Source organism: Nicotiana tabacum, chromosome 20, assembly GCF_000715075.1.
Source record: "Nicotiana tabacum cultivar K326 chromosome 20, ASM71507v2, whole genome shotgun sequence".
Classification (NCBI taxonomy): domain Eukaryota; kingdom Viridiplantae; phylum Streptophyta; class Magnoliopsida; order Solanales; family Solanaceae; genus Nicotiana; species Nicotiana tabacum.
This window is the reverse complement of record NC_134099.1, coordinates 23,594,547-23,616,578: the sequence shown is the minus strand read 5'-3', so window position 1 is coordinate 23,616,578 and position 22,032 is coordinate 23,594,547. Positions and strand designations below refer to the sequence as shown.

Below are 22,032 nucleotides of genomic sequence, written 5' to 3'. Positions count from 1 at the left end.
CCCTTTGTGTATGTATATTTTTGCTCTCTAGCAAGGTAGGATCGAATGGTACCGCAACCAACACGGTTGATAATTTTCCAATCTTCTTCTCCAATAACATCTGGTCTTTTTTCTTCAATGGCAAGATCTAGCCCTTGTTGAAAAAGGACATCTAGAACCTCGCCTTGCCACATCCCAAAATGCCCGGACCCGTCAAAAATTTCTACCGCAAATTTTGCATTTGACACAATTCTTGTCATAAGCGAAGATGCCAATGATGACGTATTGTTGACACTTGATGTAGATTCTTCTTGTTTATTATCTCCCATATTTGACACAAATATTATTTAATAGCTGACGACACAAATCAAGATTATTTCCTTTCTGATGTAGAAGATCAGACTAAGCTGCAACCACAGAGCATACTCAGACAGAACCTTGACTCAGTTACCAAGATAAATCTTTTCTGATGTGGAAGATCAGACTATGCTGCAACCACAGAGCATACTTAGACAGTACCTTGGCTCTGATACCAATTGTTGCGGAAGCCAAATGTATATAATGTGAATAAGTCACAACTACTATACCAAAAATTATGACAGCCACCAAATAATGAATAAGACAATAAAGCAACAATAAAAGGAACACCAGAATTTACGAGGTTCGGCCAACTTTGCCTACTCCTCAGACACAACCAATATTTTATTCCACTCCAAAAATACAAGTGAAATAATACTAAAGAGAGAAGATACAAATACCTTAAACAGATGAGAAGGCAAATGAGAGGTGTGTATAACTCCTAAACATTAGGCCTCCTTTTATAAGAAAAAATTCCCACCAAGTTTACTTCCCAACCGATGTGGGATATTGTCATATTCAACAATCCTAACATCCAAAATGAGCAAGGAGCTGACAGCGAAGCCAGCTTTGTGGCGACTATCTTACAGAAATATTTGGAGCTACCAACTAATAGTAACTCCCGGTGGATAGTTGCTTTGAAGAAAAATATGGCAATCCTTCAGGATATGCTCAACTTCTTGAGAACCAACATCATCTATATGCCTATGCAAGATCTTGAAATTCTTCTTCGTGATATCAATACTGTGATTCTTGATGCCCTTGTGATTTACTCGTTATATGAAGACGAGGAGAAGAAGGAAGACATGGCACCAGGAGAAGTGAGCCCAACACAAGTTCTTGATTTGCCGGGCAACCTTCAACGTATAGTCACAGTGATCTACCTTAACATTCGGAAGGCGTTTCAATCAAACTTGCCAGGAATTCATGGATTAGGCTGTGTTGATTTTCTTTTACACAACTTGAAGGAGTTCCAAAGACACTATTCAAATTCACTCTCTCCTCTCGAAAACCCCCTTGAAGAAATTCAGGAGAAATTTGAATGCTTGGAACCTTTCCTAAAGGCTGTTGCAGAAGGGAAACACAATAAGCTCGAGACACTTCAAAATTGCGCTGCACAACTGATGAGTAAAGTATATGAGGTAGAATACATAGTCAGTGCTTGTATAAGCAAAAACATTCCCTACTTGTGTCGGAAGGCTTGGCTCTTGGATATCATACAGGAAATTACTTGTATCAGTGGAGAGGTAGCAAAGATTCAGGAAAAGAAAATGGTCGAGGAAACAATGAATGCAGACGCAGCTCATACGCCATTAAATTTGGCAGGACCTCCAAGGATGAATGAAGAAATTGTGGGGTTTGAAGATGTCATTGAAACGTTGCGCGACCAACTTATAAGAGGAACCAAAGAGCGAGATGTCATTGCCATTGTTGGCATGCCTGGTCTAGGCAAGACAACTTTGGCCAACAAACTCTACTCTGACAGGTCAGTTGTTTCTCACTTTGACATTCGTGCACAATGTTGTGTGTCTCAAGTACATACATAGAAAGGTTTATTGCTGGCCATTCTACGTGAAGCCAATATTGGTACAGATACTCAAAATAGAGAAATGTGTGCTGAGGATTTAGCGGATAAGCTTCGCAAAGCTTTATTCTCCAAAAGATATCTCATCCTTGTAGACGACGTGTGGGAAACAAGTGTGTGGGATGATCTAATAGTTTGTTTTCAGGGCAATAATAATGGAAGTAGAATCATTCTGACAACACGAAATCATGAAGTTGCCAATTACGCTAGATTTCAAAGTGATCCTTTTTCACTTCGTATGTTTACCGATGATGAAAGTTGGAAGTTGTTAGAAAAAGAAGTGTTTGGTGAAGAAAGTTGCCCCCCTCTCCTAACAAATATTGGGCGACAAATAGCAAAAAAGTGGGGTCAGTTGCTCTGGTGGCTGGTATTCAAAGAAGAAAGAGGAATGTTGGGAACAAGTGGCCAACAATTTAGGTCCCCACATTCACAATGACTCAAGGGCCATTATAGAACATAGTTATCACAATTTACCCGATCACTTGAGGTCTTGCTTTCTTTACTTTGGATCATTTTTAGAGGACGATGTGATTAATGTTTCAAAGCTAACATGGTTGTGGATCTCCGAGGGATTCATAAAATGTTCTGATGGCAAGAGTTTGGAGGATATAGCGGAAGGTTATCTCGAAATTCTTATTGGAAGAAATCTAGTGATGGAAACTAAGAGGAGTTCAGGTGGTAAGATCAAAGCATGTCGCATACATGACCTGTTGCATGATTTCTGCAAGGAAAGAGGAAAGGAAGAGAATCTTATCCTATGGATAACACGGTAATACACCAATTAGTGGTACTCTTTTGGTTCAATTGATTAAGTATTCAAGTTATATTTGGCAATCAATCTTATAGATTTACTAATTTCTGTGTTCACAGGGACCAAGATGACAATCCTTCTTTCCATGTTCACTCTCACGAGCAACTTGCTCATCGCATGTCCATTTTAGGTGAAGAGTCTCGAATTGGAGAAAGGAGCTCGTCGTGGACCCTTGTTAACTTTATAATTTTGCATGATGAGCACAAATTTCCCAAAAGTTTGTACAGCTTCAAATTTCTAAAAGTGCTGGATATGGAATTCACTTATGCTGATCTCCCAACTGATCTAGTTTACTTGAGATTTTTTTCTTCACGATTTATTTCCTCTGGGTTATATTTATCTGATACAAATCTATGGAATCTGGAAACTCTGATATTAAATAATCGGTATTCTTTACAGCATACACCCGAGCACATATCAATAAAAAAAGAAGATTGAGAGTATATGGTTAAGTTGAGACATCTGGATATTTCAAAATGCATTTTTCCAACAGAAGGATCACTTGATGACTGGGCAAAACTTTATGATCTGGAAAACCTTTCCTTTGTAACTTTTTATGGAGTGGAGGAGATGAGATTGATTTTGAGAAAAATACCTAACCTTCGGGAACTGAGGTGCAACGTCGTCCCTGTTGAAAACTTTGAGTACCATGTATTGAACTTCCCAACACGGCTTGAAACGCTAAAGATCTGTAGACACTCTTTGTGGCATAAATATCCTGAAACCATCCCCTTTTGAAAAAGTTGACACTATCCTTCTTTTACCTGTATCCTCAACACTTATCAGGAATGGCGCTGCTTCAGAACCTTGAGGTGCTCAAACTATACCAAGTTGAGTATGAGAGTAAGGAATGGAAAGTGAGCAATGGCGAGTTCCCACAACTCAAAGTCTTAACACTATCACTATTTTACATTCAGGAATGGAGTGTCGACGATGATGCCTTTCCTAACCTTGAACGCTTGGTTTTGAGAGGGCAATTGCTTCTTAAGGAGATCCCTTCTTGTATTGGAGACATCTCTTCTTTAAAATCCATTGAGGTGAAGTCATGCAAGGAATCTGTTGAGAAGTCAGCCAGGGATATCCGCAAGATACAAGTTGAAGATTATCAAAATGCTGATTTCAAGGTCTTTATCAACGGGAGAATCTTATCAGGTACACTACTGAGAAAAATTAAACTACACTTCATTCTCATTTTAAACTCTGTTAGATGCATTTTCCTTGCTATACCTTTCCTTTTACTAGTTATTACTCCATTGCTTTTGTTTGACACCCTGTTTAAAACTTTAGTATTATATATGGGATATTTTAGTATTTTATTTATTAAAGGTAAACATTCTCGGCTAGTAGGTAGTCGAGAATTCCCCGTTCTTTTTTAGTAGTATTAGTAGCTCTCTTGTTTTTTTTGTATTTTTTGACCTCTAGTATTTGCTTATTGTATCGTATTTTCTAGTTTGTTACTATTTGATGCTACTTTCTCTTTTACTTGTTGTTTTGTTGTTGTTATTGTTGTTGTTGTTGTTGTCTTTTTTCCCTTTTCCTTATCGTCCTTTGTCACCCTATTCTTTCTTTTTCTTCCTCTTTCTTCTTCGTCTTCTTCCCTTCTCTCTTTTCACATTTTCTTGAGCCAATAGTCTATCGGAAACATCCTCTCTACCTCGCCAGGTAGGAGTAAGGTCTGCGTACACACTGCCCTCTCCAGACCCCACTTGTGGGATTATACTGGATATGTTGTTGTTGTTGTTGTGTTCTTGAGATATGAATTCTTTTAACAATAAAAGATGGATAAACGCAAGAATTCTTCTTCATCTGACCCATAAATAATGTCGGTCTATTGGAAAGTCTGGTCCAGATGCGGTATCGGCTGCTCTAGTGGATAGTAAGGATCGCGCCATGGTGGCGACCATTTATTGAATTCTTCCCAGATGTAATCATATCCCAGACCGAAAGTAGTGCCATGTTTCTTGAGTTTTATGGGTTTAGAGATTCCTTGGAGGTTTTTGCCGAGCCCTTTGCCCGGTTCGTACCCACTCCAATTCAGTATACTCTCGATTTTATTATCCCACCATTTGTCTTTGTTGATAGCATTGACCCGTTCAATGTGGTGGTAAGTCTCTCCACCTAGCTTCCTTCTTCTTTCGATTGTCGGAATGGTCTGGTGACTGTATATAGGGTTTCTACTGTCACCGTGAATGATCACTTCCTGGTGATTCCATTCGAACTTTACTGCCTGATGCAATGTTGATGCTACGGCCCCAGCCATATGAATCCATGGTCGTCCTAGCAGCAAGTTGTAAGACGCTGGTAAATCTATCACTTGGAAATCGACCTCGAACCAGGTTGGTCCCATCTGCAAACATAGAATAATCTCACCAATGGTGGACCTCTAAGAACCATCGAAAGCTTTCACATTGATTACTCCATCCTTTATCTCATGCATCCCTTTACCCAACTTCTTGAGTGTTACCAACGGACAAATGTTAAGACTGGAACCTCCATCGATCAGGATTCTGGTGATGAAATAATCTTCGCATTGCACGGTGATGTGCAGTGCCTTGTTGTGGCCCAGCCCTTCAGGTGGCAGCTCGTCCTCATGAAAGGTGATCTTGTGGCTTTCTATCACTTGTCCTACCATATTAGCCACTTCACCGCTAGTGATGTTACTTGGTATGTATGCTTCATTTAGCACCTTTAATAGAGCATTCTTGTGTGTCGCAGATTTTTGCAACAAGGAGAGAATGGATATTTTTGCTGGCGTCTTGTTTAACTAGCCGATGACCGAATATTCCTTGGCTTATATCTTCCTCCAAAGATCGTTCGGGCCTGTCTCAATGAGGGGTGGCCTATTAGAGGCCTGCTTGCTTGATTCAACTAGGTGTTTAGGGGTATAGACTCTACCAGTTCTTATCATACCCTGTGCAGTGACAGTTTCTTCAAACCTGACCTTGCCTTTCCTTCTTGCCTCGGTTGTATAGTCCCAAGGTACGACATTCGTATAGAATGATGTCAAGGTTGACATTGCTACTGGATCGGTGTGGCTATCCTCACCCCGAACGGTACATGTGCCTTAGGTGGCAAGACTGCAACCTTAAATGGTGCGGGTGCATTTGCCGGAGATACAAATTCAACCTCAATTGGTGCCAGTGTCTTTGCGGATTGCGCTGCTTCGAACCCAAGAGGTACATGCATATTCACCTCAGCGTCCTCTGATGGTTGGATCTGGACTATGATTGGATTGAGAGTGATTGTTGGTTTCTTTGGGTCATCACCTTCTGCGATCAACCCGATTGATCCTTCGGGATCCCATTCATCTTCTATTTCAATCATGTGGATACCTCCACCCTTATGGTCTGGTAGAGGGTTGTTGCGGATATTTGGAGTGGGTTCTTTTGCCACAATGATCTTGTTATCAATCAAAGATTGTATCTATCTTTCAAAGAGTGGCATTCATTGTTGGTGTGCCATTTCATATCGGAGTGGTATGCACATGATTTGTTTGGGTTAACCCACTGAGAAGGGTTCTCAGGGGTTTCAGTATGGATGGGGGTGACATAACCAGCAGCTTTGAGTCTCTCACACAACTAGTCGATGGGTTCAACAATGGTTGTATCTTGTTTTGGAGGTCTGCGATCAAAATTAGGTCGAGGTCGAGGGAAGTTTTGGCGTGCAGGGGGTGATTGATAGTGGGATTGTTGAGCATTATAGGTTTGGTAGACATGAGCGGGTTGGGAGTATCTGGGTGAAGTAGGTTGATATGTAGAAGATGGAGGTGACTGATAAATTGGTAGTGGAGCGTGGTATGAAGGTGAGGGTGCTTGGTAATTTGGAGTTGGCTGGTATGTGAGTGGAGGTGTTGGGTAAGTTTGGTATTTGAGGGGAGACTTGGTCCTTTGTGCAACTATCACGGCCCCTACGTCCCTATTCTTGGACACACCACCAGACTCTATGGCCTTATTTGTAGCTTGCAAGGCCTCGAAGTTTGTAACCATGCCACTTTTGATACCTTCTTCAATCCTCTCACCTAATTTGATAATGTCGGAGAACTTGTGGTTCTCAATCATCATAAGCCGCTCATAGTACTATAGGTCCTGATCCCGGACAAAGAACTTGTTCATCTATTCCTCTTCTAAGGCAGGTTTGACCTTAGTAGCTTCGGACCTCCAGCGAGTAGCATACTCGTGAAACGTTTTCGTGGGATTCTTCTTCAAATTCTGAATATAGAACACGTCTGGTGCATTCTCTGTATTAAACCTGAACCTGTCCATAAAGTTAGACGCCATGCCTACCTAGCTTAACCACTTCTTGGGATCTTGGCTGATGTACCAAGATAATGCATCTCCTTTCAAACTCCTCATGAACAGCTTCATGCAAATCCTCTCGTCTTTCCCTACTCCAACCAACTTGTCGCAATATGTTCTCAGATGGACCGTTGGATCACCTGTACCGTCAAACATTTCAAACTTAGAAGGTTTGTACCCCTCGGGCAGTTCGACATCAGGTTGTATGCAGCGATCCTCATAGTTTGGCCCTTCGATTCCTTTGCTTCCCTTAATACCCTGAATCCGGCTGGTCAATTTCTTAAGTTCCTCAGTCAGGTTACTGATAAGCATATCCTTTTCATCAGACTCAGGTGTGCTTGAGATAGGTTGGGTGGAGGGTGGCATGGTCTCCACGTAGATATGAGTGTTATGGTGGCCTGGTGTATGGGTGTGGAAATGATCATTTGTGGAGTTCTAAGATTCTGGGATGAGTAGTGGAGTGTTGTTTGGGGTATGGCAGGTGTTACATTAGTTCTTCGGTGGAACAGCGTGATGGTGAGGAGCGGGATGATTCTGTTGTTTTGGGATATTTTGTGTAGGTGTAGGGTTTTGAACGTTAGGGAAGTTGATATCTGGGGTGCTGAGCGAAAATGATAGGTTTGCCAGATTCCGGACCTGATCGAGTTCTTCCTAGAATTTCAACAGTTTCTATTCAAGTTGTGACACATTCTCGTTAGAACCTGAATACCCTGGCCATCAGTGGCCTCTACCCGTTCAGTTGGGTTCTCTTTCCTGACGTTGTTCAAATCTTCCATCTTGCTTTTGTTCTTGCTTTTGACAGGATTAAGAGGAGGAATGGGTGGAGGGCCTTTGGATCTCGTGGAATAAGATGATGATGCCAGAGTGCACGAACTAACCTTTGGGGAGGGGAATAATAAAAACAGAAATAAAAACAAAAGGTAATCAAGTCAGTAAGGAGTATAAAAAGTATTGCAATATTTAAACACATAGTGCAAGGAATGTAAAGCGTGTCCTAATTTGGGAACCTCGTTGTGCCTGAGGTAGGCCTAGAAACAAATTGATTTGGAGAACTTAGAATGCTAAATGCCTCATTTTATTTATAGAGATAGACGACTCCCAAAACGACACTAAATAAGCAAGAAATAAAAGTCACTAATGGCCATTAGCCTTATTACATTCATAAAGCGAAAAAGATAAACTCCTATCTATTTGGTCCTAGAAGGACCTTCCCCAGATTCGGTATCCTTGGCTCCATCTAACAACTTCCCCAACTCGCGAAGTCCTAGCAACAGGTATGCACTGGCTAGATGTCTGCCTTCGGTCCCTTCAGCCTCTTGACAATCTTCAACCATTTGAGATATTTTCTTTCCAGTTCTACAATGCCTCACTCCAAGTATCCCAGCCTCTTGTTGGCGCTGACAGTCATGTCCTTCTATTCCTCAATCAGCTTCTGGTTGGACTCTTGTATCTCGCGATGTTCGCTCTTGTACTCACGGATCCTTTTGCATAGATGGTTGTACTTGACTTGCACCTCGGCCTTTTCATCTATAATTCTGTGACCTCGGACAAACCCTAGCTGGCCCAGACCATTATGATTGTCTTCCAACCAACCTGAATAGAAAGGAGTACAACCAGCATGATATTTGTCTGGCTCGATGGTGTCTTTCCCAATTACGATCTTGTAGTGCCACATATGCTGGGCTTGGCACTTGTAGGGACTATCATCATTTTGGAAGTCAGCTCGGAAATGGCTCAACTTGTAGACCCTAGGTATAACTTGCTTCCTACCAGCTTGCCTCATAACTCAAAGAGGGACGTAAATGTAGGTTCCCCTTAGACAAATTAGTATCAGGAAAGGTGCATCTCTGGATCAGGCGATGAACTCCTCGGCTGGAAACCACTCGAACATCCATTAAACCTGTTCTTCAGTCAGATTATCAAATAGCTAAACCTATCCTTTGGCGTTCTCAGGCTGAGCGAACATGTCTGGGATATAATTCATTTTCTTTGGATGGTGGAAAGCAATGTGATCATCCCAGTCCCTTCGCTGAATTTCTTGTCGGTATTCTCCCCTTTGGAGGTGTCCCATGAGCCAGAGTTGAAGTAGTAGATTGCAGCCTTCGAAGTGTTTTGCTCCTCGTTGACACTTCTCTAAATCTCGGTATATGTCTGCAATGATCATAGGTACAATGTTGAATGTCTGCCCACCAATCCCCTCCATTAGGGTCTTGGTTACCATAGCTAGCCTAGTATGGATTCTCCCTTTCTTCATTGGAAACACGATCAGACCCAGGAAGCAGAACATGGAGACAAAAACCCTATGATGGATGTGCCCCAAGGATGTGATGGCAAACTCGTAATGGTAGGTACACTAGGATTTGCTGTGACCGTACCTTTCATACAGGTATTCAAAAGGGATGTATGATTCCTTCAGGCATGCCAATTCTGTATTCTTCTTCAAACCCATCATTTTAAGGAAACCCCTGCCTTTGCGGTTCTCAGGCATTAGCAAACCTAGAGTTTCCCATGCCAGACCAGCCAATCCTCCTATCTCCTCTAGCAAAGGTGTCATTTCAATGTCCCCAAAGTGGAACACGGCCCTTTCACAATCCCAAGATAATGTGGCAGCTTCTATGATCATGTTGTTAGGTTGGATCTCCAGGAGGGATGGTAGATTTCCCAGGTATTTTCTGACGAGAGTTTGGTCACTAGAGTGTAAATCTCTCCACCAGCTTAGTAATATTGGGTGGATGTTGGTGACTATGCCGAATCTAGGGACTTCGTGCCTCATATTTCTGCAAGACAAATAAGGTTAGACCCTTACCCCTACCAGACTCGACTATTTAACATCAACAATTAGCATGAAGCATTTAGTTCTCCAAATAAATGCATAGAACGTGATGATGTCCGTTTGGGTTTAGGGAAACCCAGTGGATTTTTGGACAAGGCTATCTTAAAGAATCATTACGTGGACAACATAACTGATCCGACTAGGTTTGACCATGATGCATGAACAATTTTAAACAGAGTAAAGTTTCTATGGGATTTTAGACAGGGAAGGCATGGAACTGTCGACTGCACCATTGGTCGACTAGTTTTACCGCAAATATGCCTTTCCGAATTAGGGGGTAATGATATAGGAAGGGCGCAACCACTCATCAAGTGTTGCTATAGTATTTGTTTGGCACGAGTGGAGTATGATGTTGAGCATGATTATGCAATAATTAAAAGCATGTTGACATGTATTTGCATGTTAAGAAAGCGATAAATACAACAGTTTCATAAATTTAAAACAGCTATAAAGGAAGGAAACAAGAAAAGATATGTCAGTTCACTTTTGAAAAAAAAATTAAATGCTTAAAGGAACTAAACAAGTAATTGCACATAAAGGAGGGGTATAAATTCACAAGAACAATCTAAAATGGTAAAAGCCTAAATATCTCCAGCAGAGTCGCCACGCTGTTGCTCCCCCCTTTTTCCTTCCACGGAGAGGAGTCTGGGTTTCGACATTCATGGGGTGTGATGACTCATTTCCTTTTGGGAATTGGGTGTTTGAAGAGTCGCCACCTAACGATTTTTAAGGTGCATTAGGGCAACTATAAGGTTCAAATACAACTATGTTGATAACCAGAGATAGGGTAAGGGCTTAAAATTATCCTAAGGAGAAGGTGTTAGGCAGCCCTCAGAATCCACTAGTGTGGTTTCCGGCCAGACAATTTTTTTTAAATTTGTGCAATTAGCAAATAAACAAGTAAGGCTCAAGTAATAGGGGGTTTAAGTTTAAATACACAAGTGTTAAAAAAATGATTAATAAAAGTAAGGTTTTGAAAAAGCGTTATAATCTAAGCATACTTATAAAATAAAAGAGTGTCCTAGGTTTGCTTGTAATATGGATCACATCAATGCAATACCCGGTATGACACTCCTCAGAAGAGGGGATACACATGGTATTAGCGCATCGGTCATCATATTCATATCTACCCTTTCCCACCTCGTGAAGGTAATTAGAGCAATGATTAGTCTCGAATCTTATTGCATGCTGCTACCCGTCCCTTCCTATCAGTTTCGGAGGGATTTAGGACTCTTATCCCTATAAGAAGGAGGTTCTAGGCAGACCCTCAGGTTTAAAGGTAAAAATACTAAAGCGACATACAAAACATATAAGACTGCAATTAGGGAAAACACATAAGCAAAAAGAAGGCTCAATTATACCTCCGTAAACAGTGCACATAGATAGCACGACTTATATATAGTTAAGGTCTGAATTAGAATCCTAAAGTAGGGTGTTTAAGTCAAAACGAGATTCATTATATAACTTAGAAAAGAAGTACGAATTAGGCCTGCCTACTGGTTGTGATAGTCGAGAATTAAACAAAGGCAGTTCTAGTTTTAAGTAATTACCTAAGGCTTGCCTAAGCGTAAGTAGTAATAAGAAGTTATTCAGAATTGCTAAGACAATTTGGAGATTACTTTTATTACCTAAAGCATGTTGTTCTAGGTGTTCAGCACATAGAATTATTGTCAGTTGGTTGTAAAAAAACTGAGTAAAATTGTTTTATTCCTTTTTATGCATTCATAGTTAGCCTAAACGTGCTTAAAATAATATAAATGAAATCCTAAAGACATGGTATCTAATGTACAGAGATGCAGAATGATGGATGTGCAGCATCCTAAGCAGGATTTCTATATGCACCAATATTACAGCATTTAAACATGATTTCCAGAATATGCAGAAATGACATGTTTGTTAGTGTTGTTTAGCCTAAAACAGAATCTCTAAGTGTGCATGGCAGTAGGAACATGATCACAGAAACACACATTTAACGCAGGATTTTCTAAGTGATATGATAATGAAATGGACATGCTGAAAACAGTAAGCGTAATTCCTAGGGAACATGATCTCTAATGCATGAAATGAGTCCTAAGCATGGTTTTTATTGCGCAAGTAGGAATATAAACCTAATAACATATTTCTACCCTTTTGATAGCTAAACCATGCATAGTCACCTCTTCCCTTTCTATTATCCATCCCCAGAGTTGTTTACAAATTATTACAGACCAAATGATTGAATTACATAAAAAATGAAAAAAATAAGAAGTTACAACCATAGGAAGCCTGATTCTGACTTCCTCTCTGAGTTATGTAATAAACCACCTCAGATGCCAAAAAATTTTCAAAACCTTTCTCATCTATGGGTGTGTAAGAGTTCCCTAAGGACCTCAAGGGATCCCGGACAGTGCTCACACCCAAATTGCATAACTGAGAGAGTAAGTGCAGTGTGGAAGGGCCAGCTTTTATGTGTCCAAGTTCAGAGGGAGGTCAAGTACCCAAGGCAAGGCTCACACAAAAGGGCAGAACCTAGTATTCTAAGAGTATATGTGAGAGTGCTTGACATAGTTTGAAAAAGAGTTTGTGTAAAAACTAGACTGTCAAATCTAGTTTTTTAAAAGCAATCAGTAACAGAGATGATTGAAAGCAGTGGTAGTAGTAAACAAAACTCAAACACCTTGACAAGGGATCACACACAGATTCAGTAACCACACAGGGGTCAAGGGATTTGGGGATACATAGACACTTGTCTGTAAGCACATGACCCTAGCAGGGGTCTGGCTTGGACATGCACAACAATAGCTGATACTGGCATAATCACAAACTAGCCAAAAGATTATAAACACACGGAAGGGATAAGGGTTTGTAATTCATAAGATAGTAGGTACACAATAAGTAATTGACAAAGTATGCCTTAAAACACACATAGGGAGTGCTTTAATCTAAAGGGGAAGGGGAAAACATTATAGCGTGCTGGTAATGTAACTTAACAGAATCACAAGCAGAAGTAGACCAAAAATGAGAGAAACTGTGACAAAAAAGAGGCATGTTGTTGTTGAGGCTTTAAAAATTAAACTAGGACATACCAGTCAAAGAAGCAAAGTGCAGAAAAGTAAAGCGAGTAGAATTCCACAGCCTAGCCTTGGCTTTCAGTGGCTAGATAAGCAGTAGCACAAATAACAGAGAAAGAAGAGAGAGATTGAGTGTGTAAGTGTGTATTCTGAACTAAAATGTTCGTGTATTTAGAGAAAAGAGGGTAGGATATTTATAGCTTTAAAAACGAGTAGAAAATAAGGTAATAAGTAAAATTTTAACACAATCATGGAAATAATCACAATCAGAATCAATTAATACAAGTACTTTCCTTTAATCAAGGAATTACTGTTCAAACAGATACTGACAGGAATAATTAAGGAAAGAAACCCAATTTGAGAATGATTGATTTCTGACCATATAGGGGATATTAAAAGTATAGAATAAATAATTGAGTCTAAGTGCAAAATATACTTAATTGGGTAAAGAATTCAACAGGGGTACAACATCACAACAAATAAAGGAAAGGAATCAATCAACTCAAACAAAAGGGTAAAATTAGGGGTTTATAAGAAAACCTTTGCAATCAGTCGTAACTTGAGAAAATCAAGAACAATCAAGAAAGAATCATGATTCTGCACTACGCCATATAAATAGAGAAGAATGATCAAGAGCATCAGACATGCAAGGCCAACCATATTGAAAAAAGAAGCAACACAAACATACAGTAATAGCAGGAGTAGGCTAGGACTCAGTAGTAAAAGAACCTACTCGAAGCATGGTAGTTAACAAAGTCAAGTAGTCATATAGAACTAGAGTGAAAAACCAAACTAACAGGTAAGAAAGTCGGAAACAAGTAAAGAACCCTTTAAACTCGCAATAATGAGTGAGGAAAACCTTTTAAGAAATTAGGGTTTTAACAATAGTCAAGCTAAAAATGGTAAGAACTCTGAATCAGTCAACAAAGAAGAGGATCCAAACACAAAGAACTTAATAGAAACAAGTATACATACAAACAAACAAAGACAGCTTTAGAACCTGGATAAAACCAAAAAATACCTAGGGTTTTAACACGATTAACCAGGTAGAATAAAAACATGAACAAATCGTTTAAACATAGTAGAATCATAAAACAACACTGAAAATCGGAGAAGAGATCTTTTAGAAGAGGTTGAAAAACCCTAATCATTAAAGACGAAGAGTCATTTTGAAAAATCGGAAAAACCTTTAAGGAAAACACTTGAGAGGTTCATAACATACACAGATCTAAGACAGTTTTGAAAGAAAATCGAAAAGCCTTTGAAGTTAGGGTTTCAGAGAATCCAGAAAGATGAGAAAGACTTCGAAAAGTTACCGATCTAGCCAGAAAAATCAAGGATCTTACTCGAATAGCCATGAATCGCCGGAAAGAGGCCATGGATAGGAGTTGCGCAAGGACTGGAACAGATCTCTTCGAGATCTATCCATGAAATCACACAAGCGGGCCACCAAGGGACGTAGGAGACAAGTACATGTCTCAAACATCCATGGGAGTCCATGGATTGGGTAGGGGTTGAAGGGAATTAGGGTGGATTTGGGTGGCGACGACTAGGGTTTGAGTGAAGTTGCAGAGAGAATTTGAGAGGAAGGGGATTCAAGGGTGGCGGGTCGGTGAGAATGACTTAGGTTAGGGTGGTCTTTTGGGTTAAAAAAGGTAAGAGTGAACGGTGGTTGTTGATCTGAATGATCAACGACCTAGATTAAATGGGGTAGGTAGGGATCTAGGTTTGGGTAGGGTTTAAAAGGGTTAGGGTCAGGTTACAATTAAAATTGGGCTGGGGGAATTAGAGTCCAATTTGGGCTAGATTTGAAATACAAAAGGGGTTGTTATTTAAATAGCCAATTTTCCTTTTTTAATTTTTAAAAATAGTAAATAATTTTTGAAAACTAAATTGAAAGGGCTAAAATTATTTATAACATATAATTAATACTTTAAAAATACCGTACCCAATTTTATGAATATAAAACCTAATTAAACCATAAAAGGGCTAATATTGCAATTATGTACAATTTAGCTTTAAAAATAATAAATGAAATTTTAAAAATATGTAAAAATTACTTTAATCATATTTTGGCATATATATAAAAATCCAATAGATGAATTATCAAAAATAATAATTTTGAAAATAATTATTGGGGAATTTATGAATAAAAAGGGAAATAAATCAATTTAAAAACCTTAACAAATATGGGAAAAATAATAAAATACTTGGACATGCTTATATATGCATATATATGCTATTTTGAAAGTATTTTTCATATTGAAAATATATAGGAAAAAATTGGGTATCAACACCTATCTGGAATGTACGTCATCCGCTTGGGGTGATGGAAGGCAATATGGTCGTTCTAAGCCCTTTACGGAAATTCTTGGCGATAGTGACCCTTTTGAAAATGGTCTAACAACCACAATTGCAGCAACAAGTTACAACCCTCGAAATGCTTGACCCCTCTTTGACAGCGCTCTAGAGCCCTGTTGATGTCGGCTATGATCATGGGGACTACAGTGTATGTTTGTCCATTGATCCCTTCCATTAAAGTCTTGGAGACCATGGACAACCTAGTGTGGATTATTTTCATTCTCATTGGGAATACTATTAGGCCTAAGAAGCATACAATAAACACGAACACTCTGCAGTGTATGTGGCCCAGAGAAGTGAGACAGAGCTCATCATGGTAGGTACAATAGGACTTGCTATGGCCATGCCTCTCATACAGATATTCGAAGGCTATGTAAGATTCCTTCAGGCATACCAGGTCAACATTTTTCTTCAGCCCCATCATCTTTAAGAACCCTTTACCGATACGGTTCTCCGACACCAATAACCCAAAAGTATCCCAAGTTAATCCCCCAAGCCCTCCAATTTCTTCTAGAAGTGGTGTCATTTTTATGTTGCCGAAATGGAACACGGACCTTTAAATGTCCCAGAACAAAGTGGCAGCCTTAATCAACTTGTTGTTTGGCTCAATGTCTAGCAGGGAAGGCAAGTTACCCAGGTACTTTTTTACATGTTTCTTGTCACTTGAGGAAAGGTCCGCCCACCAATCTAGCAGCAATGGTGGAATGTTGCTAACCATGCCGAATCTGGGGACCTCGTGCCTCATTTTCTACAAAACGAAAGGGTTAGGCCTTTCTCCCCCACCATAGTCGACTATTTATACATTCATAATTAGCATATCGACATTTAGTTCTCCAAATTAATGCACAGAATGTGGTTGTGTCCGTTGGAATTATGGAAACCCCGGTGGACTTTTGGATAAGGCTCATCTTAAAGGATCATTATGTGGGTAACATATTGATCCGAATAGGTTTGACCATGATGCATGCACAATTTCGATCAGAGTAAGGTTACTATAAGGGTCTAGACTGGTACCCTCAAGCGGACAACTTGAGGGGGAAAGGCACGGAACCGTCGACTGCACGCTGATCGACTAATTTTACCGCAAATAAGCCTTTTCGAATTTAGGGGTAATAAATAGAAAGAGCGCAACCACTCATCAAGCGTTGCTATAGGATTTAATACGCACGAGTGGAATATGATGTGGAGCATGATTTATGCAGCAATAAATAGCATGTAGTCAAGTATTTGCACGTAGGAAAAATAATTACGGTATTTAAATAATTGAAAGACAGTTATGGAAAAGAAAACAAAGAGACAAGTCAATTCAGGAATAAAAGAATCATAAATGCTTAAAAGAAAGTAGACGGTTAAATCCACATAAAGGGAAAGGGTACGTGGGATGGAGCATGCTTGGACTAATTCACAAAAGATAAATTCGTTATGGTAAGAGCCTAAAAGTATTCCCAGCAGAGTCGTCATGCTGTCGCGCCCCCTTTTTTCCCTCCGCGGGGAGAGAGAAGTCCAGGTTTCGACATTCATGGGGGTAATAACTCACTTCCTTTTAGGAACTTGGATTTTTGAAGAGTTGCCACCTAACGGATTATGGTGCGTTAGAGCACCTAGAGTGATTAACTCTTTAGACTAGTTTGCATTACCAGAGATTTAGGGTAAGGGCTCGAAAAAACCTTGAAGGGACGGTGTTAGGTACCCTTCGCGGTCCACAACGGTGGGTCCCGGATGAACTTATACTTATGAATTAGTTCTATTTAACAAATAAATAATTTAAACACATACTTGCAAATAAAGGCATGTTTTGGACATTTGCATGACTCAAGTAAAGAAACAAAAGGAAAAGACTTGAACAAGTTGCATACATAGAGAAAAGTAAAGTTTAAACATCAGGAATTGGAAAAGGGGGTCCTAGGTTGGTTAGCCTACAGGATCACCCCACGCAATGTCCGGTAAACACTCCTCAATGAGGGGCTACACGTGACATTAGCACGTAGTCATCATATCCTTACTATCCAATACCCTCCCCTTGGTCATAGCCTAAAGCGTTCTAATAACCTTGACAGATGTACTATGCATGCACTACCCGTCCCTTCCTCGTGGCCCTGGAGGTATTTTAGGACCTTTATTTTTGGGCAGTTCTAGACCTTCCTAAGGTTTTAAAGGATAAAAGTCTAGGAATCAATCAAGAACAGTTAGGACTGCATTTAAAGAGAACAAATTACAGGCTCACAGTTACCTCCACAAATATAACAGATAAATGCACGTCTTCAAACAACAGTTAGGTATTTAAGAGAAAATCCTAGAACATGATATCTAGGTGAGCAGGGATTATACAGTATTGAATTGGGGACAAAGTGTCAAAAACCTATTTAGCTTGCCTACTGATTTAGACTTGTCAAATCTGAACAATTTTAAAATAACAAAACACAGTTTTATAGTTGCAGAATTTGAATCGCCCTAGAGGCTTGCCTAAACGCATAACAGTGGTGTCCTAAGAGCATGATATCTGTATTGATTAGGAAATAGTAAAACGATGAACAGTTTTTTAAAACGGACAACTTGAGATCCTATAGACATGCTTTCTAATGGTATTATCTTAAGGCGGTATATAAAAACTTGTTAAAAACGAACAGATTAATTAACCAATTCAGAATGAACAAACAATGAATTAAACTGATTTATTTAACTAGACTGATTGTAAGTTCTATAGGCATGATTTCTATTAGAGCTGATTATAATCCTTATAGGCATGGTATCTAGTTATTAAAGCCATTTAGATCCTATAGGCATGGTTTCTAATATTAAAGCCATTTAGATCCTATAGGCATAGTTTCTAATATTGTGGAAGTAAAGCAAACATAGCAAATGCATTAACACAATCCTATAGGCATGGTATCTATCCGATTTACCCAACAGATATGTAACTACCCACCCTCTTTCACTAATCACCCCAATGTTATTTACAAATAATTATTACAGACCAGCTGAATAAATTACACAAACAAATAAAGAAGAAAAAGAAGAAGTTAACTATAGGGAGTCTGAAGCAGGCCCAAGTGACTTCCAAGCCTCCACTAGCTTCAAATGCCAATGTTTCATAGACAAGATCATGTCTAGGTGTGTCAGAGTTCCCTAAGGACCTCAAGGATCCCGATTAGTGCTCACACCTAGACCCTTTTCTCAAACAATAACTGATTTAGGTGTAGTGTGGAAAAGCCAGCTCTGGATCTCAAGGCAGTACACACATCAGAGAGGCAGAGCCTAGTATTCTAAGAGTGAAGTGAGATTGCTTGATATAGTTTTGAAAAGGTTTTGAAAATAGTATAGATATGACTTTAGAAGTAAGAGAGATTTTTCAGAAACAAGAAATAGTTTTGTGGTAAAAGAAAATTTGAGAAGAGGACCAAACAGCAAACAATCAATTGGTCATAAAAACATCCAGATTCAGAAAACACCTAACAAACAGACCTTACATAGGGATAAAAGTATTGGGGCACATAAGAGTCACATGGGGTACATGAATAGGGTATAGAGGAAACATATAAACAATCAGGATCTAAGGGACTTTAACAGGCCAGTCATGCTAGGCAAAGAAATAAAAAGGAAACAGGGCATACATTAAACAAGACAGAATTTTAGACATGCTAGGCAAAGCAAGAAAGAGTGCAGAATATAAAGATTACATTGAATAGGCAGATTTTAGACATGCTGAGCAAAGAAGTAAGCAGGAATACAGGTTGAGCTCATAACTGATAAACTAGTGCAGGAATGAAAACACATAGAGTTTGGATTCTAAAACTTAACTAGAGACATACCGGTTGAAGAAAAAGGTGCAGAGTATAAAGCAAATGAAGTTTCAATATCTAGCCTTGGCTTTCAGCCGGCTAGATTAGCAAGTATCATAAATAGCAGAAGAGAAAGAGAACTTTCAAAGTGTAAGTGTGCGTTTTTTTGTGAACTAATGTTCTGTCTAATGAGGGTAGAAGAAAGCATATATATAGTAGTTTGAAAGCTAGGTAAATAAGGTAAGGATCAAATTGTTCAGTAATTGGAGAATCTCGAAATCAATTAAGGTAAAATCAGTCCAAGTCTTCCCTTAATTAAGGGAGTCATTTCAAATGGTAAAGAACAGGTTCCAAATAAGAAAAGAGTTCAAAAGACCTAGGTAGAGAATAAGCAATTAGGGGTAGATACATAGAGTTATAATTAAGGAAATAATAGTAAGAATCAAGCAATAATGCAGACAAGGCAGGGGAAAATTAATTAAGGCAAGCAATTCAATCAAATCGAGTAGAAAGGTAAGAATCGAAAGTTTAAGGGAAAATGTTCAAATCAAATCAAGAAATGAGGAATTCAGAATAATCAAAAAGAAAGTCACGAAAGAGTCAGCATGTAAAATAAGGTAGAACATGAATAGTCAGGATTCCACATAACTTTAACAAAACAAATAGTTAGAACGACACTGATTCAAGGAGAATGATACAGGTCTTGATATGAATAGTCAAGACGAACACAAGCACATAGAATCAGTGAAAGGTCGAACTAAGAAATTCAGTAGAAGCATATTAGGTGAAAAAAGTCACAAGAAATCACAAGAACTCAAAGCAAGAACTAGTCAGATGTACTAATACTCAAAAACCAAACGAAGAACCCCAAAATTAGGGCTTTTGGAACAAGCGAGTTAAGGTTGTAGCAGGCTCATAAAAATCAGTTAAAATATATGAGAAGCAGAAGATTAAACACAAAAATCATCAAATAATTTTTAAAAAAATTCCGAAAACCCTAGTTTTAGAAAAAATTTAAATCGCTTAAAATCATACGATTCTTGTAAAGAAACTTAAGGTTGTTGTAAAACTCACATAAAACAAACCCAAATCACTTTAGATCTGTACAGATCTAAGAGGTTTAGAAAAAGAAATTAGGGTTTCGAAGAGAACGACACAGAGATGAAGAAACATATTGAGAAACCCATAGATCGTAGTCAATATAGGACGATCTTACTTAGAATCACACTGGAATGGCCTGAAACAAGCGAGGGAGGAGCCATAGATGCAAGTCACTAGCCCTGGTCCCTTGAGGGCCCTGAGATGGCGAGAATAACGTGAGGGAGGCCATTTGAAGCCTGGGAGGTAGTGAGAAGCCACCTAAGAGAGCCATAGATGAAGGTCAGTGGGTTTGGTTAGGGTTAGGTTGAGAGCTTCTGAGAGATGAGAGCAATAGATGACAGCGGTGAGAAGAGGGGAATGATTAGGGTTTGGGGGGGGGGTTATATGTTAGTTTATTTTAGGAAGGAGCATTTTGTGGCCGTTGATCTTTATGATCAACGGCCGAGATTAAAGAGTATTGGGGCCAGATTCGAGTCTTCATGGGTTTGGGTTGGGTAATTTAATTAAGGATTGGGCTGGCAATTTGGTTAGGTTGGAGCTGAAATTGAAAAATAAAATAGGCTAGATTTTAAATAGCCACTTTAATAGTTATATAATTTATAAAAATAATAAATGATTTCCAAAAAATATTTTTATATACTAAAATAATTTAAAATAATTTTTTAACATTTTAAAAATATAAAAGATCATTTTTTGCATCAATATTGTAATTATGCATTAGTAGGGCCATTATTGCAAAGATATGCAATTTAGCTAAAAAATGTAAATGCAGTTACAAAAATGCAATAAAAATATTTAAATAATATTTTAGCATAAATAAAGAGTTTAGATGACTAAATCACCATAAAATAATTTGAAGAATAATTATTGGGAATTTCATAAATAAAAAGGGAAGAAATAAACCAATTTGGAACTTTATTAAAAATTATAGAAAAGTTATAAAATGCTTATGCAGGATTATAACTGCATATGTGCTATTTTGAAAGTATATATATGTATTAAAAATATATGAGAAAAAATTGGGTATCAACAGTCCCTATCTATAGGAACACCCTGAACTTTAAGGCAAAGGGTTGGGGGAAATTTGTGTGCAGCAGATTAGACCTCACTACTCATGACAGTGACATGCCGGTTTCTCAACCAGACTCTTTACAGCATTAACAACTGGATGCAGGCAGCAACATCAAATCTGTATGTACTATCCAACTCATTGGTTGACCAGTCAGTTCCCGCACATCCCCAGGTGTCTGCTTCAGTGGAGGAATCTCTCAAGGAGATTTTGGACAACCAAAAGCTCATCATGGATGCTTTGGAGATCAAGGCAAATCAATTAAGGAGCTGAGCAAGCATACGAAGAAGCTGAAAAGATTCGGGCCTCAAAGAAGTCAGTGAAGCTGTTGAGAAGAGAAGTGGAGAAGATGAAATCTTCTCCAAATTCCAGCAGTTGAGGAGCTATTATTACAGGATCAAATTCCAGCAGCTCAGGCAGAGCAGATACCAGAGCAGGAAGCTGATAGAGAGCCTAGGAGGAGGAGACTGATTCCCCAGGTTGATGACTTGGAGATTGAGATGGAGGACCCTGAGGGAGGTGCCTCATGCCAGCCACAGGACCCCGAGGGAGGTGATCCAGGGACCCAGCCATAGGACCCCATGCAGACAAAGGACCCATAGTGAGTTTTCTTTACTCTCTAACCCCCTTTTTATCTTGTTTTTGCTATTTAGCATTAAGGGCAATGCTAGTTTTTATTTGGGGGGAGGGGGAGGTTCCTATTTTGATGATTTGATAATTGGATTGTAATTATGATACTGATTTTTCTTTATTGTTATTTTGCACTTTTAGTATGTATATAACTTTACCATTTATTTTTTACTTTTCATCAT

The 22,032-nt window shown here is 39.0% G+C and overlaps 1 pseudogene; it reads left to right on the top strand.

Moving 5' to 3' along the window:
- The first annotated feature begins 1,122 nt into the window (after window positions 1-1,122).
- LOC107771382 (putative late blight resistance protein homolog R1A-10) lies at window positions 1,123-22,015 on the top strand (annotated as a pseudogene).
- The last annotated feature ends 17 nt before the right edge of the window (window positions 22,016-22,032 follow it).